The sequence below is a fragment of the Macaca mulatta genome, chromosome 10, assembly GCF_049350105.2.
Source record: "Macaca mulatta isolate MMU2019108-1 chromosome 10, T2T-MMU8v2.0, whole genome shotgun sequence".
Lineage (NCBI taxonomy): Eukaryota > Metazoa > Chordata > Mammalia > Primates > Cercopithecidae > Macaca > Macaca mulatta.
This window is the reverse complement of record NC_133415.1, coordinates 78,940,781-78,955,540: the sequence shown is the minus strand read 5'-3', so window position 1 is coordinate 78,955,540 and position 14,760 is coordinate 78,940,781. Positions and strand designations below refer to the sequence as shown.

At 44.7% G+C, this 14,760-nt stretch overlaps 1 pseudogene; it reads right to left on the bottom strand.

The window, feature by feature from the left end:
* Positions 1-3,220: 3,220 nt before the first annotated feature.
* Positions 3,221-12,392, bottom strand: LOC144331505 (small ribosomal subunit protein eS21 pseudogene; annotated as a pseudogene).
* Positions 12,393-14,760: the final 2,368 nt, after the last annotated feature.

Below are 14,760 nucleotides of genomic sequence, written 5' to 3'. Positions count from 1 at the left end.
TTTTGGGATTACAGGCGTGAGCCACCGTGCCAGGCCCAGGCTTTGCCTACTAACTTTCATCCCAAATATCTCACCTACTTCCTACCTAAGAATCTTACCTAACTCAGAATTTTTTTTTGGAGATGGAGTTTCACTCTTGTTGCCCAGGCTGGAGTACAATGGTGCGATCTTGGCTCACTGCAACCTCAGCCTGCCAGGTTCAAGCGATTCTCCTGCCTCAGCCTCCCAATTAGCTGGGATTACAGGCATGCATCACCATGCCCAGCTAATTTTGTATTTTTAGTAGAGACGGGGTTTCTCCATGTTGGTGAGGCTGGTCAAATTCCCAACCTCAGGTGATCCGCCCGCCTCGGGCTCCCAAAGTGCGGGATTACAGACATGAGCCACCGTGCATGGCTAACTCGGGACTTTTCTAAGGATTAAAATGAGATATGTAATGAAACTATCTGGCAGAATACCTGGCAAAGGGGTCAAGAAATGTTCAACATTATTATGGAGGTTTAGATCTTTTCTCCCATCCAACTACTAACCAGGCCTGACCCGGCTTAGCTTCCAAGATCAGATGAGGTCGGGAGCATTCAGGGTAGTATGGCCGTAGAGGTTTAAGTCTTTTCTATAAAACAGCAAATAATACAACTATGGTAAAAGCATACAAGTTGCAAGGAGTCTGAGTTTGGCTTCATAAATGATACTTCTGTAACAATGCCAGCTAGAATAAGATGACAAGTGTGAATGTTCAAATAGAGCAGCAAAGGCCATTCCTCAGGGAACTCTGGAGAGGAGATTCCTACCCCAGGTAGGAAGTTGGTTGGTTTCTGCTCTGATTCTATGACTACTAAATGCATAGGATGAAAAACTACACTTATAATGTGCATTAACAAGAATATGACTGATCTCCATGGATATGGAAAGATACACAAAATAGAATCAGTGGGGGGGAAAAATTATAGAACCATACAATGGGAGACCAAGTTTTAAAAACCAGGTATGTATATATGTGCTTAGAGCATTTCAGGAAGGGGTATATTAAGAAATTTATTTGGAAAACCTTGAGAGGTAAGCTGGAGTGAATGCACACTCTCCACTCCATGCCCAAATGTTTACTTTTCACTTTATACCCTTCTGTTTATTTTCTTTGATCAGCAGCATCAACTTTTTAAAAAAGGACCGAATAGGCCAGGCTCGGTAGCTCATGCCTGTAATCCCAACACTTTGGGAGGCCAAGGTGCGGGGATCACTTGAGCCCAGGAATTCAAGGCTGCAGCGAGCCATGACTGCCACTGCACTCCAGCCTGGGCAGTAGAGCAAGACTCTGTTTAAAAAAAATAAAAATAAAAATAGGCCAGGCGCGGTGGCTCAAGCCTGTAATCCCAGCACTTTGGGAGGCCGAGACAGGTGGATCACAAGGTCAGGAGATGGAGACCATCCTGGCTAACACAGTGAAACCCTGTCTCTACTAAAAAATACAAAAAAACTAGCTGGGCGAGGTGGCGGGCGCCTGTAGTCCCAGCTACTCGGGAGGCTGAGGCAGGAGAATGGCGTAAACCCGGAAGGCGGAGTTTGCAGTGAGCTGAGATCCAGCCGGCTACTGCACTCCAGCCTGGGCGACAGAGCGAGATTCTGTCTCAAAAAAAAATAAAATAAAATAAAAAAATAAATAAATAAACCAAATCATTTGGTTTGGTCAAAACCTTCTGATCTGAGCTTTGCTTGGCAACCACTCCCCAAGATAAAGCTTTATATATCACCTCACATATTCACTGTCAAGGATCAGGAACTCTAGACTACTGGACTCCCCAGTCAACATTCCCATTACCAAAAGTGCCTAATCTTGGAGGCTGCTTCACGTCACCCTCTCTTTGTCCCTCATTTCCTGAGTCTTTTTTTTTTTCCCCTCCAACTACACTCGCTCTACTGGTGATCTCAAACAGCCCTCTGATTTTTAAGATACTGTCCAAATACTGACTCCCAAATTTCTATTTCCATCCAAGACCCACTCTTAAACTCTAGACACACACATGCATCGCAACTGCCTCCTCAACAGCTCCACTTGGATATTGAGTAGATATCTAACACTTGCTCTTCCCATAGCCTTCCAACTCAGCTGATGGCATGTCCATGCTTCTAGCTGCCCAAGTCCACACCTCAGAGTTAGGGAAAGTAGAGTGTGACCCATAATGCCAGCTACCTACAAACTAAGGTAGATCTGGGTACTGGGATTAAAGATATCATAAAATCATTAAAATGTTTTCTGAAATGTTTAAAGTTAACTCATTTTAATTCCAGGATTTGGATTTCAACGTTTTAATTTCTTTGGAATATAAGTCACCTTTTGCAAGCTAAAAAATAGAATCAAACTAAGGTGATCTAGTCCTCTAGGCATCCAAGCTGATCCTTGGAATCATGAGCAGAATGATGACATCATACAAGGTGCTAGCAATAGGGTTATAAACTCGAAATAATAACCACTTATCTACATGTTTCATTAGGAAACAGCCAAAAGTCCAGCCATTAAAGGAATAATCTACAGAACATTTTGATTTACAAGGGACAAAATGATCCAAATTGTATGCTGTCCAATCTACTGGTGAACTGGATCAGAATGGGCCAAGGACTGTTAAACAGAGAAAGTATTTACATTTTGAAAACTTGCTCCGCAGGAAAAAAAAAAATTCCTGGTTGCTGTCAATAAGAAAGTAAGTAAAAAAAAACATTACAGATGAACTCACCGATCTTTGATTTTACTAAGGCCTTCCACTGGAACATGAAGGTAGGGATAAGTGTAGAGGATAATATACTCAGATATTTTTAAAATAAATTACTTAGTAATAAGAAATTAGCCATACTACATTCTTCCATTTGCTACAAGAGGAAATTGGCAATGAAGACTATTTAAAAGAAATGCTCAGCTCTACAGAGGGTGGTGGCAGGCAACACTTTTCCATTACAGAATAACCTCTATTCTTCCATGATACATATTCCTGTGGAAAAACTTGTCAGGAGCTCTTGCCACAGCCAAGGGATGAAAAACAGAGCATGTCCTAATTAGCTACTGTAGGTTCAGTTAACATCTTTGGGAAGGACCCATAAAATCTGGCCATTATTTTCTTAAACATCTGCAAGCAGAAGAATTCCTTAGTCCTTAGCTATAGTTTCTGCTAGGTATCTTAAAGCTGGGACAGTTCCACTGTGACTCTTCTCCTCAGCTATTAGGTGGGTGCTAGTCATCAAAGTCTGGAATGTCATCATAGGAGTAACCACGGTAGCCTTTGGATGCGTAGTAAGCGATGCGCAGGTGGTAAAAACCCGGTAGGAACACCAGAATGCCAATGATCAGGACTGGAACGGCCCGGTCTGCCCCCTGGTGGCAGAAGGAGGCAAACACATTAGTATCGTAAGAGTTACACATTTTAAAATAAAAAGTCTCATACCTAATCCTTAGATCAGTATTTTATACTCTTCAGTACATTTTCTTTGAGTTGTATACTACCGAGGGAAAAGGTTTCCTCCTGACTATAACTTGAAGAAAAACTACAAAGTACTAACAATTATAAAGAAAAAAATGACCCATTCTCATCCAGATATTTTAGCTTCTTTTCCTTTTTTTAAAGCTCTTAGCTGTGAACACAACATACTCTGTGTCCTGTGGCCAATATTATTAAAACTTCTTCATATATTTAAACTGTAAGGATGTGTAACATTCCACTGAAATGGACATGCCACAGTTTTACTTAACTGCCCCACATACAACTGCTGGACACTTTGGTTGTTTTTCATCTTTTGTAATTGTACAGCTACCACTACAATAAACTCTGTGTTTTTTTCAGAATTTCAGGGTTTTTTTTCTTTTTTTTTTGAGGTAAGAGTCTTGCTCTATTGCTCAGGCTGAATTACAATGGCGTGATTACAGCTCACTGCAACCTCAACTTCCAAGGCTCAAGTGATCCTCCACCTCAGCCTCCAAGTAGCTGGGGTTACAGGTGTGAGTCACCATACCTGGCTAATTTTGTATGTTTGTTTGTTTGGTAGAGATGAGGTCTCACTATGTTGCCCAGGCTGGTCTTGAACTCGGGGGCTCAAGAAATCCTCCTGCCTCAGTCTCCCAAAATGCTGGAATTATAGGCTTGAGCCACTGCACCTGGCTGGCTGTGTTCCCTGTTGTGTGTTAATTATAGTCAGAATCGGTTCAAGACAACTTAGACACTGTGTATGTGGGGACAGCCCATGAGAAAGAACCACCAACTACTTTAGGTTTCTAAGGTTTCATATTGAAGCTCAACAGGAACGCCATCCAAACATAATGTAAGAAGGAACTGACTTATGAGGCACAGTGACCCCACACATATAACAGAATTGCTATTTCTCTCCAAACACTGACGGTACGTCCATGGCACTACACAGCTACAATGACAGCATGCTGCTCCAGCTACAGCCCTTTACCAATCAGGACCCTTGCATGCCAGGCTCAGCCATGTTGTTCCAAACTATTACAGGGCAAACTGTCTAATATCTCAGAGACCAAGTTTGTCTACCTGCTACCACCTCCCTTATAGGAACTATGGAAGTTTACTGTTGCTCAAAGGAAAAAAAACATATTTTGCCAACAGAGAACAAAATGCAAAAGAAAATCTTTTTGTTCTTTCTGCTGGAATCTGCTGTACTAGACATGAATATAAAAACAAAGATTCAACCAGGAAAAAAACCCTAAAATCCGAATAGACAAACAAAGAGTAATGAGATTGAGGCCATAATAAAAAGTCTCCTAGCAAAGAGAAGCCTGGGACTTGATAGTTTCACTGCTGAATTATACCAGTTAAAGACTTAATACTTGGCTGGGCATGGTGGCTTATTCCAGTAATCCCAGCACTTTGGGGGGCCTAGGCAGGCAGATCGCTTGAGCTCAGGATTTCAAGACCAGCCTGGTCAACATGGTAAAACCCCGTCTTGACAAACAACACAAAAATTAGACGGGCATGGTGGTACACGCCTGTGGTCCCAGTTGCTAGCGAGGTGGCAGGATCACATAAGCCTGGGAGGCAAAGGTTGCAGTGAGCTGAGCTCGCACCACTGCACTATGCCTGGGTGACAGAATGAGACCCTGTCTCAAAAAAAAAAAAAAAAAAAAAAAAAGAATACTAATCCTACTGAAACTATTCTGAAACAGAAACAGACATGGAGAGAATACTTCCAAACTCATTCTATGAGGCCAGTTTTACCGATACCAAAACCAGGCAAAGACACATCGAAAAAAGAAAAATAGGCCAATATCCCTGATGAACATTGATGCAAAAATCCTCAATAAGGAGGATAATACTAGCAAACCAAATTCAACAATACATTAAAAAGATTATTTATCAGGACCAAGTGGGATTTATCCCAGAAATGCAAGGATGGTTCAACTTATACAAATCAATCAATGTGATAAAATCATATCAGCAGAATAAAGGACAAAAACCATATGATTATTTCAATCAATGCTAGAAAAGCATTTGATAAAATTCTACATTCAACGGGTGCAGTGGCTCACGCCTGTAATCCCAGTACTTTGGGAGGCTAGGGTGGGCCTCACACTGACCATAATTAACACACAACGGGGAACATAGCCATAGGAGTGCAGTGGCTCAAGCCTGTAATTCCAGCACTTTGGGAGGCTGAGGCAGGAGGATTGCTTGAGCCTAGGAGTTCAAGACCAGCCTGGGCAACATAATGAGATCTCATTTCTAACAAACAAACAAAAAAATTAGCTGGCTATGATGACTCACACCTGTAACTCCAGCTACTTGTGAAGCTGAGCTGGGAGGATCCATTGAGCCCAGAAGATTGAGGTTGCAGACAGCTGTGATCACACCACTGTACTCCCGGACTGCTTGAGTCTAGGAGTTTGAGATCAGCCTAGGCAACATGGCAAAACCTCGTCTATATAAAAAATAAAAAAAAAAATTAACCAAGTGTGGTGGCACCTGCTTGTGGTCCCAGTTACTTGGGAGGCTGAGGTTGCAGTGAGCCAAGATGGTGCCACTGCACTCCAGCCTGGATGACAGAGTGAGACTCTCTCTAAAAAAAAAAAAAAACATACACTAGGGAAAGAACCAGTCTTTTCAATAAATGGTATTAGGAAAACTGGATATCCATATGCTGAAGAATGAAACTAGACCCCTCAAATCTCCTACCATATACAAAAATCAAATGAAAATGGATTAAACACTTAAATGTAAGACCTAAAACTATGAAACTACTACAAGAAAACATGGGGGAAACTCTCCAGGATGCTGGACTGGGCAAAGATTTCTTGAGTAATGCCCCCAAAAGCACAGGCCATCAAAGCAAAAACAGATAAATGAGATCACATCTGGTTACACCTGGGCAACAGAGCAAGACTCAGTGTCAAAAACAAACAAACAAAAAAAGTAAACAATTGTAAAGTATACAATTCGGTGGTTTTCCAGTATGTTCACAAAGCTGTACAACCATTACCACTAATTTTAGAACATTTTTATCACTCCCAAAAGAAACTCCGTATCTATTAGCAGTCATTTCCTATTTCTCCTCTTCCCCCAGCCTCCGGCAACCACTAATCTTCACTCTTTCTATGGATTTGACTATTCTGAACATTTAGTATAAATGGAATTATATAATAATATGTGGTCTTTTGTGACTGGCTTCTTTAACTTACCACATTTTCAAGCTTCAACTACGTTGTAGCATGCTTCAATATTTCATTTCTTTTTTCATTGTGATAAAATATATGTATAATAAAATTTACTTTTTTTTTTTTTTGAGACAGAGTTTTGCTCTTGTTGCCCAGGCTAGAGTGCAATGGCATGATCTTGGCTCACCGCAACCTCTGCCTCCTGGGTTCAGGCGATTCTCCCGCCTCAGCCTCCTGAGTAGCTGGGATTACAGGCATGTGCCACCATGCCCGGCTAATTTTTGTATTTTTAGTAGAGACGGGGTTTCACCATGTTGGTCAGGCTGGTCTCGAACTCCTGACCTCAGGTGATCCACCCGCTTTAGCCTCCCAAAGTGCTGGGATTACAGGTGTGAGCCACCATGCCTGGCCAAAATTTACCTTTTTAACCACTTTTAAGTGTACAACTCAGTGGCATTAAGTGCCACTCCAGCCTGGGCAACAGAGTGAGACCTTGTCTCCCCCGCAAACCCCCACCCCTTGAAAAGAAGAGAGCATTTAAATGCACACACCCTGAACTCAGAACATCAGTTCTGGAATCTGTCTGACACAAAGGCACACTGGTGGGCACGGATCTATGCACAAGGGGTTCAAAGAAGCATGGTTTGCTTCTGCCTCCTCCACCCCAGTTCACTCTGCAGCCCCAGCAGATCTGAAGTCCAGCCAATGGAAGTAACCTCTTACCCTCGAATGACCCCAAATTCCTTACTTAACCATTCTCCCCTACTCCCAGCAAATAACCTTGCTTCCTGATTTTTGGTAACTGGTCATGAGAGGGGCATTTCCTCATCCCCCACCTCCCCTTATCCACAACCCCACTTTCCCATGAGGGACCCCTCTTCCTAGCCTTAAGTACTGAAGACCCCTCCTTTGGGTGTCCTCTATATTTCAATGCTGACCTCCCTTTCTTTTTTTTCCTTAGAGATGGGAGTCTCACTATGTTGCCCAGGCTGGTCTCAAACTCCTGGGCTCAAGTGACCCTCCCGCCTCAGCCTCCCAAAGTGCTGGGATTACAGACATGTGTCATCATGCTCAGCCCTACCACCCTTGTCTTTGGAAAGTTTACATCCTCCCAGTTCGTGCAATCATCTCCCATTCTCAGCTCAGCTTCTCAAAAAAGCCACGTGCAGTCTTTGTTTCCTCCTCCTGACTTCCTTCCTCTCTTTACCCCCAGGCAATCTGGGCTGCATTCCCGTATTCCTCTGAAACTGCCCAGGTAAATTAGCCATGCCCTCGAAATTGCACAATCCGGGGAATCTTTTCCATATGCATCTTACTGAATTTTCTGGAGGCATTTGGCACAGCTGTGTTCTCTCAGGATAATCTCTCTTCTTTTGACTTTGTGACTGCATTTCCTACTGGTTCTTCTACTTCTCTGACTATATTTCTTTTCTTTCTTCTCAGATTCTTCTTCCTCTTGCTCCCTTCAAAAAAGGTGTTGGGGACAAGGAGAGTGTGGCTATGCCCATTTCTGTTTTCCCTGCAAAAGCTCTTCAAGGCCAACACCATTTCTACTGCCTGGATCTCCTTAATGTCCTCTGGATCACTCTTGCTCAAAAAGTCCCAACTTGGCCTCTCCTGAAACCCCCACTGAGTCCCTAGGCTGGTGCAAGTACATTCCCTCCGTGCATCACGGCGTTTAGAACGAAATGTATGCAAATGAGTTGTTTTTCTGTTTCTCTCCCTCACTAGTTGTCAGTGCATCCAGAGCAGAGGTCCTGGTTTATTTAATTCTGTATGCCAGCTCCTCATGTGGTGCCTACCACACAGTAAGTACTCAGTTCGGTTAGTACTGAAGTACTCAGTTAGTACTCAATGACTTCACTTGTTCCACCAAACCAACAGGGGCTGCCCACTGATGAGAGGTGAAATGTGAAGGGAAAGAACTCAGATTAACCCCCAGGGTCCTGGAGGATTGGAAATTGAATTAGTTCTCCAGAGTTCTCCAGAGAAACAGAACCAACAGGATATACAGAGGCATACATGAGAGATATGGAAGAGGGGATTTATTGCAGGAATTAGCTCACGTGATTCTAAAGGCCAAGAAGTCCCACCGTATGCCGTCTGCAAGCTGGGGAACCTGGGAAGTTGGTGGCGTCCTTCAGCCTGAGTCTGAAGACCTGAGTACCTGGAGCTCTGATGTCCAAGGGCAGGAGAAGATGGATGGCCCCGCTCCAGAAGAGGGTGCAGATGTGCCTTCACCCTGCCTTTTTGTTCTGTCTGGACCCACAGTGGATTGGATGATGCCTGCTCACATGGGTGAAGGCAGAACTTTTCTGTCTACTGATTTAAATGCTTATCTCTTCTGCAAACACTGTCCCAGTCAGACCCAGAAATAATGTTTTACCAGCTATCTGGGCATCTCTCAGCCCAGACAGGTTAATACATATAATTAACCATCAGATAAGCCAAGTGGAAAACATAGGTTACAGGCTAAACAAGAAGGCTCCAATGCCAGGGTACAGAAATGGGGCTTTTGGGCTGGGCACTGTGGCTCAGACATATAATCCAGCACTTTGGAAGGCTGAGGTGGGCAGATGGCTTGAGCCCAGGAGTCTAAGATCAGCCTGGGCAACGTGGTGAAACTCTGTGTCTACATAAAATACAAAATTAGCTGGGTGCGGTGGCTCACACCTGTAATCCCAGCACTTTGGGAGGCCAAAGTGGGCAGATCACCTGAGGTCAGGAGTTCAAGACCAGCCTAACCAACATGGTGAAACCCCGTCTCTACTAAAAATACAAAAATCCCAGCTACTCAGGAGGCTGAGGCAGGAGAATCACTTGAACTCAGGAGGCGGAGGTCTCAGTGAACCGAGATGGTGCCATTGCACTCCAGCCTGGGCAACAACAGCAAAACTCCATCTCAAAAAAAAAAAAAAAATTAGCCAGTCATGGTGGTGCAGCCCTGTAGTTTCAGCTACTGGGGAGGCTGAGGATTATTTGAACCCAGGAGGTGGCGGTTGCAGCGAGCCAAGATTGCGTCAGCCTAGCAGGTTGGGAGACAGAACAAGACCTTGTCTCAAAATAAAGAAACCGGCCGGGCACGGTGGCTCAAGCCTGTAATCTCAGCACTTTGGGAGGCCGAGACGGGTGGATCATGAGGTCAGGAGATCGAGACCATCCTGGCTAACACGGTGAAACCCCGTCTCTACTAAGAAATACAAAAAACTAGCCGGGCGAGGTGGCGGGCGCCTGTAGTCCCAGCTACTTGGGAGGCTGAGGCCGGAGAATGGCGTGAACCCGGGAGGCGGAGCTTGCAGTGAGCTGAGATCCGGCCACTGCACTCCAGCCTGGGCTACAGAGTGAGACTCCGTCTCAAAAAAATAAAAATAAAAATAAAAATAAAAAAAATAAAGAAACCGGGCTTTTTTCAATAAGGGAATCATTTGAACCTGACCCTCATGGACACATTTAGCCTTTGAGGGGGAAATAAGGAAAAAGAACAAAACTCCATCAGTAGTTATGTAAAATAGAAAAGAGGTTGAATGGGAGCAGCAGGTAAAATGAAAAGAAAAAAGAAACGAAGTTCAAACAGGAAGTGGACAACAGCAAATTTGTTTTGTTTTGTTTTGTTTTTGAAGAAAAGGGGCAAACTAATCTAACCTGCTGGAATTTGGGATGCTGTCACCCTCTAGGGGCATAGTGACTAAGCAGAGACACAAGGGTCTTCTGAAGAGCTGGCCATGTGTGATGTCTTGATATGGGTGCTAGGCACACAGGCATATTCAATTTGTGAGATTTCATTAACCTGCACACTTAAGTTTTTCTGTATGTATACTACAAAAGTTTTTTTTTTTTTTTTTTGAGATGGAGTTTCCCTCTTGTTGCCCAGGCTAGAGTGCAAAGGCACAGTCTTGGCTCACTGCAACCTCCACCTCCCAGGTTCAAGCGTTTCTCCTGCCTCAGCCTCCCTAGTAGCTGGGATTACAGGCGCCCACACATGGACGGGTTTTCTCCATGTTGGCCAGGCTGGTCTCAAACTCCTTACCTCAGGTGATCCGCCCATCTCGGCCTCCCAAAGTGCTGGGATTATAGATGTGAGTCATTGCGGCTGGGCTTGTTCCCCGTTTCAAACAGCTTGGTCTCTCTCTGAGGTGGGGCCTGGGGCACAAGAACAGGCTCAGGGACTTGAATGGGTCACAGGTGTTGTCTCCAGGAATGTGTGCTTTAGAAAAGAGGGATGTGTCTGGACTGCAGGATGTGAAGGTTTAAATTTGAATATTTCTTTGATCCTAGAATAAATGGGTTATACAACTCATGCAGCCTTGGAGAGAAAAGGCACAGGGTCCCTGCCCTGCCTTTGCCTTGCTCAGTGACCTTGGGGAAATCATATAACCAAACTACACATAGGTTTCCTAGTATGTAAACTTGAGACAATTTCGTCTACCCTATATACTGCCTAGGTTGGTATGAGGATTAAATGAGGTAATTGATGTGAATGTGCTTCCTGCAGATTTTTTTTTATAGCCCTTTACAAACACCATATAAGAAGCCTAATCTAGCTGTATAACTGAGCCCACAATTGGTTTTTGAGCCATAATATCAAACATTCAGTCTTTCCCTAGGTGATATTTTTCCATTCTGTTTTTGATAAGGTCTCTAGTTTGCAAGGTCACTTGGAATTTAGGTCCTTTGTGCCCAGATGGTTGGCTGCACCACTCACTCACCTCCTATAAGTTAGTACAGCCACTCTTCATTGGTCATGTGCTACCTGGCAGGCACTGAGCTAGAACCACTGACAAAATGATGGATAAGAAACTTACTGGGCAGGGCGCGGTGGCTCACACCTGTAATCCCAGCACTTTGGAAAGCTGAGGCGGGTGGATCACCTGAGGTCGTGAGTTTGAGACCAGTCTGATCAACATGGAGAAACCCTGTCTCTACTAAAAATACAAAATTAGCCGGGCGTGGTGGCACATGCCTGTAATCCCAGTTACTCGGGAGGCTGAGGCAGGAGAATCGCTTGAACTCAGGAGATGGAGGTTGCAGTGAGCCAAGATTGCACCATTGTACTACAGCCTGGGCAACAAAAGGGAAAATCTGTCACAAAAGAAACAAACAAATGAACACAAAGAAACTTATTGGCCAGGCACAGTGGCTCACGCCTGTAATATCAGCACTTTGGGAGGCTTGAGGCAGGCAGATCACTTGAGGTCAGGAGTTCGAGACCAGCCTGGTCAACATGGTAAAACCCTGTTTCTACTAAAAATACAAAAATTAGCCGGACATAGTGGTGGGCGCCTGTAGTCCCAGCTACTTGGGAGGCTGAGGCAGGAGAATTGCTTCAACCTAGGAGGTGGTTGTTGTAGTGAGCCGAGATCACGCCACTGCACTCCAGCCTGGGCGACAGAGCAAGAATCCATCTCAAAAAAAAAAACCACAGACTTACTAGGTCTGCCCCCAGTGAGCCTGCATGCTGGTAGGTATGGGAAGACCGAAGAAGGACTGGGCGAGGTGTCTCGAAAAAGTTATTTGAGACAATGTCATCAGCATTGGACAGTCAGAGAATAGATCATCTCACTTGCCCATCCTTCAAATGGCCCCACCGAGAGCATAGGTTTTAAACTGGCCATTAAACCTGCTCATGACCTTATCAACCTCAGCCACATTTATCTGGATGGAGGCTTAGTCTTTGATGCTGATGATGCAGTTGCTGGTGGAGCATTTCATACACGTCCACAAACTCACTAGCATTATTCTGCATGTTGAGGCCACAGCTGTTGCCACCACAACGCATATGAGCAGAGAAAGCACATAATTATTTTTTGTTTATTTCTTGGCTGCCATCTCATGTCTTAGAACACAAGTCCACCGAGTACCAGGAGCCCCACCAGGTGTTGCTTATGCAGTGAGTTATCTTCTGTCTTCCCATACCTACCAGCATCTGGGCTCTTATATGCTTCCTCTCAGCCTCCCAAAATGTTGGGATTACAGGCGTGAGCCACTGTGCCTGGCCTCAAATAACTGTTGACTGGAGAGAATATTGAATGTGGACTATTTGTCATAAATAAATAGTGAAAACCTAAAAACAATAATTATTATTACTATGTTAGTGATAAATTTAAAAAGAACAAGAAGAACAGGCTTTGATCAAAGTTGGGAGGCAACTTAGGTAAGATGATAAAGGATGAAGAAGGTGAGATTATTGCTGAGACTCATCCAAGCCAATTATGCAAAGACCTGGGAGAAGAACATTTCAGGAAGTACAATAGCAAGAGCAAAGGTCCTGAGGCAGGAAAGAACTTGCCATGTTCGAGGAATTGAAAAGCAGTCAGTGTGATAGGAACATGGAAGACAGGAGCGAGAATGGGATGAGATGAGATTACAGAAGAGGTAATGAAAAGGCCAGGAAAAGCAAGTCTCCTAAATATGATAGGGAGTGGGTAAAGGGTGTGAGCAGGGGTTTATGTTTTGCTGTCATTCCTGTTACAGGGTCTCACTCTATTACCCATTCTGCAGTGCGGTGGTGTGATCACGGCTTGCCGCAGCCTCGAACTCCTGGGCTCAAGCGATTCTCCCACCTCAGCCTCCCTAGTAGTTGGGACTACAGGTCCATGCCACCACACCTGGCTTAATTTTTAATTTTTGTCCAGATGAAGTGTCCCAGATTCTGCTGAAAGCAAAATACAGAACAACAACAAAATAGAAAGAAAGAGGCCAGGCATGGCGGCTCACATCTGTAATCTCAGGACTTTGGGAGGCTGAGGCAGGCGGATCATGAGGTCAAGAGATAGAGACCATCCTGGCCAACATGGTGAAACCCCGTCTCCACTAAAAATACAAAAATTAGCTGGGTGTAGTGGTGCACCCCTGTAGTCCCAGCTACTTGGGAGGCTGAGGTAGGAGAATCACTTGAACCTGGGAGGCGGAGGTTGCAGTGAGCCAAGATCGCACCACTGCAATCCAGTCTGGTGACAGAGTGAGACTCTGTCTCAAAAACAAACAAACAAACAAACAAAAAAATCAACAAAAACAGAAAGAAAAAGAGCAAGGTAAAACAAAACAAAAAATTAAAACTTTTTTTTTTTTTTTTAAAGATATAGGGACATGGCATCTCCCTGTGTTGCCCAGGCTAGTCTCAAACTCTTGGACTCAAGTGATTTACCTGCCTGGGCCTCCCAAAGTGCTGTGCTGAGATTATAGGTGTGAGCCACCCACCATGCCTGACCTATTTAGGTTTTGAGAAGATCTCTTTTGCTGGGGAGGGAGAATGGATTGAAGGGGACAAGTGTAAAGCAAATAGAACAGGAATTACAGGAGTTCAGGTGGAAGACAGTGGTTTGGCCTGGGGTAAGAGCAGTGGAGGTGGAAATAAGCAACAAATTCAAGATATACCTTTTTTTTTTTTTTTGAGACTGAGTCCTGCTCTGCCGCCCAGGCTGGAGTGCAGTAGCATGATCTCGGCCCACTGCAAGCTCTGCCTCCCGGGTTCACCCATTCTCCTGCCTCAGCCTCCTGAGTAGCTGGGACTACAGGCACCATGCCCAGCTAATTTTTTGTATTTTGAGTAGAGATGGGGTTTCCCCGTGTTAGTCAGGATGGTCTCGATCTCCTGACCTTGCGAGCTGCCTGCCTTGGCGTCCCAAAGTGCTGGGATTACAGGCGTGAGCCACCGTGCCTGGCCATTTTTATTTTATTTTTTTATTTTATTTTTATTTTTTGAGACGGAGTCTCACCCTGTCGCCCAGGCTGGAGTGCAGTGGCGTGATCTCAGCTCACTGCAAGCTCCACCTCCTGGGTTCACGCCGTTCTCCTGCCTCAGCCTCCCAAGTAGCTGGGACTATAGGTGCGTGCCACCACACCCGGCTAATTTTTTATTTTTAGTCGAGACGGGATTTCACCGTGTTGGCCAGGCTGGTCTTGAACTCCTGACCGCAGGTGATCCACCGGCCCCAGCCTCCCAAAGTGCTGGGATTACAGGCGTGAGCCCCCACGCCCAGCCTCAAGATATACTTTAAAGACACGCCGGGTGTGGTAGCTCATGCCTATAATCCCAGCACTTTGGGAGGCCAAAGTGGGCAGATCACCTGAGGTCAGGAGTTCGAGACCAGTCTGGCCAGCACAGTGAAACC